Source organism: Ovis aries, chromosome 10 (genome assembly GCF_016772045.2).
Source record: "Ovis aries strain OAR_USU_Benz2616 breed Rambouillet chromosome 10, ARS-UI_Ramb_v3.0, whole genome shotgun sequence".
NCBI classification, from domain to species: domain Eukaryota; kingdom Metazoa; phylum Chordata; class Mammalia; order Artiodactyla; family Bovidae; genus Ovis; species Ovis aries.
This window is the reverse complement of record NC_056063.1, coordinates 54,940,435-54,944,886: the sequence shown is the minus strand read 5'-3', so window position 1 is coordinate 54,944,886 and position 4,452 is coordinate 54,940,435. Positions and strand designations below refer to the sequence as shown.

At 40.9% G+C, this 4,452-nt stretch overlaps 1 non-coding gene across 1 annotated transcript; it reads right to left on the bottom strand.

The window, feature by feature from the left end:
- Positions 1–1,914: 1,914 nt before the first annotated feature.
- Positions 1,915–2,018, bottom strand: LOC114116742 (U6 spliceosomal RNA). Its single transcript, XR_003590569.1, has one exon. It is a non-coding gene; the product is annotated as a U6 spliceosomal RNA (small nuclear RNA).
- Between the last annotated feature and the right edge of the window lie 2,434 nt (positions 2,019–4,452).

Below are 4,452 nucleotides of genomic sequence, written 5' to 3'. Positions count from 1 at the left end.
GCTTTTCAGTCTGCTCTGTTTCCATGAAAGTCTCATAACACAACAGTTAGCTTATATATAGTTGAACTTACCTGAGTTTGGTGAACCTGAATGTAACCTGAAGATCATTTGTCCTGTTGGCTGAGAGGGATGTGTCTTGGGCAGAAGAGACTGATAATTTTACTAAACTACAAGTCTTAGGAGGGATGGGTCAACTCAGCTTTTATTCCTCTCTGAATCCTTAGCCTATAGGAAATTGCCTGCCCTGGAAAGAGTCTGAAAATAATTGATTAAAAAACTAATGAATGGTTCAGGGTCAAAATCCCTTGATAGTGCTAAATTATAAAAAATATATTATATATATCACTTATGTTAGAAAGAAAAAAGTATGTGACTGTGATTCTGAGATTTGGATATCCATATCAAGGTGTTTATTTTCCTTTTTTTGGAAATTTTTTCTTTATTGAGAAACTTAAGACTTGGGTACATCAAGTAAAACCAATTTCTGGGAGAAAAAAACCACAACCCCACAGCAGAAAAAAAAAATTGAAGACTGTCTGGGCCATATCAGAACCATATCAGAATTTTAACTGAAAAATTCTAGGTGCTTCATAATTGACCTTTTGATATAAAATGACTTATTAAATTTGCAATTTGTGATTCTTGGTGTTGAGGTCTGCAGGAAAAATAGGAAGTCTTCAAACTCTGAGCTAATTTCCAGAAAGGTTTATTTGGCCTTTGTATCAGTTAGTCCTTGTCTAAGAGGTTACAATCTACTTCTGTTTTATTGACTACGCCAAAGTATGGCTCATAAGAAACTGTGCAAAATTCTTAAAGAGATGGGAATACCAGTCCACTTGACCTGCCTCTAGAGAAATCTGTATGCAGATCAGGAAGCAACAGTTAGGATTGTACATGGAACAACAGACTAGTTCCAAACAAGGAAAGGAATACATCAGGGCTGTATATTGTCACCTGGCTTATTTAACTTATATACCAAGTACATCATGAGAACGCTGGGTTGGATGAAGCACAAGCTGGAATCAAGATTGCCGGGAGAAATATCAATAACCTCAGATATGCAGATGACACCACACTTATGGCAGAAAGTGAAGAGGAACTAAAGAGCTTCTTGATGAAAGTGAAAGAGGAGAGTGAAAAAGTTGGCTTAAAGCTCAACATTCAGAAAACGAAGATCATGGCATCCGGTCCCATCACTTCCTGGGAAATAGATGGGGAAATAGTGGAAACAGTGGCTGACTTTATTTTGGGGGGCTCCAAAATCACTGCAGATGGTGACTGCAGCCATGAAATTAAAAGACGCTTATTCCTTGGAAGGAAATTTATGACCAACCTAGACAGCGTATTAAAGAGCAGACATTACTTTACCAACAAAGGTCCATCTAGTCAAAGATATGGTTTTTCCAGTAGTCATGTGTGGATGTGAGAGTTGGACAATAAAGAAAGCTGAGCACTGAAGAACTAATGCTTTTGAACGGTGGTGTTGGAGAAGACTCTTGAGAGTCCCTTGGACTACAAGGAGATCCAACCAGGCCATCCTAAAGAAAATCAGTCCTGAATATTCATTGGAAGGACTGATGTCGAACCTGAAACTCCAATACTTTGGTCACCTGATGTGAAAAGCTGACTCACTGGAAAAGACCTTAATGCTGGGAAAGACTGAAGGCAGGAGGAGAAGGGGACGACAGAGGATGAGACGGTTGGATGACATCAGTTACTCTTGAGTAAACTCTGGGAGTTGGTGATGGACAGGGAAACCTGGCATGCTGCAGTCCATGGGGTCTCAAAGAGTCAGACACAACTGAACAACTGAACTGAACTGAAGAGGTAGCAGCAGCAACAGTATCCACCTTCTGGGCAGCTTCTTTCTTGGCATGATGAGCCTGTAGGACCACCACAACTTCATCCACCTTGAAAAATATGGAATGCTTCACGTATTTGCATGTCATCCTTGCACAGGGGCCATGCTAATCTTCTCTGTATGGTTCCAATTCTAGTATATTTCCTACCAAAGTGAGCACTCATGGTGCTTATTCTCTTTTTTTAATTTTAAAAGTATTTATTTATTTATTTGGCTGTGTTAGGTCCTTGTTGAAGCACACAGCATTCGCACTGCTGCTGACGTTACTCTCATCAGGCTGGGTCCTCCATTGTGGCAAATGGACTCTCCAGTTGTGGCCTGCAGACTGAGTTGCTGCACAGAGGCTTGGTTGCTCTTGGTGGGATCTTAGTTCCCTGTGCAAGAATTGAACCATGTGACCTCCAACACAAGGTGGATTCTTAAACACTGGACCCCCAGGGAAGTCTTAAAATGTTTATTTCTGACCAAAAATGGTAAAATCAAAGTAATTCAGCTATATGTTATGGGATATCCAACTAAATTGGGTTAAGTAGAAGCAATCTAAGATAATCTCAGTTAAGGGGCAGTGATTTGAATGTCTGGGTCAAGATGCTTTTTGTGAATCCCAGATGGTAGGAAAGCCAAGACGCTGAACAAGTAGGTTGCTAATTTACGAAAGTATACTTACATGGGGCTTTCCTGGTGGCTCAGACTGTAAAGAATCTGCCTGCAGTGCAGGAGACCCAGGTTTGATCCCTGGGTCCGGAAGATCCCCTGAAGAAGGGAATGGATGTATCCTTACATAGGTCCTTTGAATAGATGTGTGCAAAAAGGCTGATTTGGAGTTTCTGTGTTTTGGGAATGTGAGAGGAGCAGCCCAGGGCTCCTTAAAATAAATGTAATGGTTTTGCTGCCTTGCACCTTGTTTCATTTGCTCTGTCACGCAGCACAGCCTTGTTATAGACCAGCTTATCGGAGGACATGTTCCATAAGGTTTCTATTTCAAATGTAAACTAACCAAGAGTACTCCCCACTGCAACCCCCAAACTACCAGGATTCATTAGCTCCTGAAGAGGCAATCTACTTGAAAATGTTTTCTCCAATTCAAGCATTCACTAACCTCTTTACAAGTCATAAAGTCACTTTACAACATGATCTCATTTAATTTTCACAATAAGTCTGAATGGCGGTGGGGACTACTGTCCGTCTGTTTTATGAATAAGATAAGGTATAGAGTTCAAATACTTGGGTCATTTAGTCCTGTCCTACCAGACAGTGAAATGCGGTGCTTTGAGCGTCTTGCTGGCTGTTGAATAGTCGTTGAGATGGAGGCGGAAAAGGGAGGGGTGGGCAGATGGCTGATAAACAGATGAAGTTGTGAAGCATGAGTGACATGAAGGCTGGGAGCCGGGCTTTCCACTTTGATTAACCTCTGTGCGCAGTCGCACTCGCCCCGCGATTGAGGACTCCATCAATACCATCTTGAAAGTGGAAGTAGCGTAGACTCCAGGACACTGCCTCAAAAGAAAGATCTAGAGGGGGAGGATTAAACTGCTATTTAATTGTTGGGGACACGTCCACAATGTAACGAATGCCCTTAGAGAAGCAATTTGGAGAAGAGTGAGTTGGAAACCTTGGGGGAAAGTCAAAATCTTTAGCCATAAAACACCTGAACAAGACATAATTATTAGCCCCGAGCTTTATTTTAATGATGTACTATGTCTTAAATATAATACCGACAACTTGCTGAAAGATGCCAGCTGCTCAGAAGGAAAAGGAACGAGACAAAAGGAAAAGGAGGGTCATTTGTAATGAGTCTGGATCTTCATACAACCTGTCAGTTTGGTCGTGTGAAGCTCCTGCGCCCTCAAGGGACTGACAGAATGTGCCTGCATAGGCCACGGGACATCTGTCGACAATCCTCTGGGCTGTGAATGGTCCCCACTTTGATTCTTTTCCCTGTGTGTGTCCAAGCATTTTCAGCAGGTTGTGTGAGAGAGTCTCAGGGAGAGTCAGAGGTTTATCCCTGGAGTTGGGTGGTTGATCAAGCATTTTCCTTGGCATTTGGAGACCTGGGTTCAAATTCTGACACCAAGTTTGACAAATAACTTTGCTTTTTGACGTTGTAGTTCCCTATTTGCAAAATGGGATTGAATTTAGACACTTTAGAGAATTAAGATAAGGACTGAGGAAATTGCTGTGTGTGATAATGCTTCGAAAGTAAGTAGCAGAAGTTTTTGTAAACAAAAGGTGATTATCTCAGTTCCTCCTAAGGAGATGAAATCTCTTTTATTATCAACTTCATGTTTGTTTGAACAACCAGTCTTTTTCATTTTATTAATAATCTTATTCTTTACATTACAAAAATGTATTCTCCAGCCTAAATTCCTCCAGGTAATCACTTTTGTGACCTGGCTGAATGGACAGATAATTTCATTTAGAGAAGGGAATAGCTTAGTGATCTTCTTTGGTACTTTTCACTTAAAATTAATATAAAAATTTCAGTCTTTTGGAAGAGGACCAAGTGAGCAATACCCCCAAGGCATTTAAATGTTAACTCAGTATTAGTACCTCCAGGAAGCTATTTACAAACCCTCAAGTTGGGTTCACAT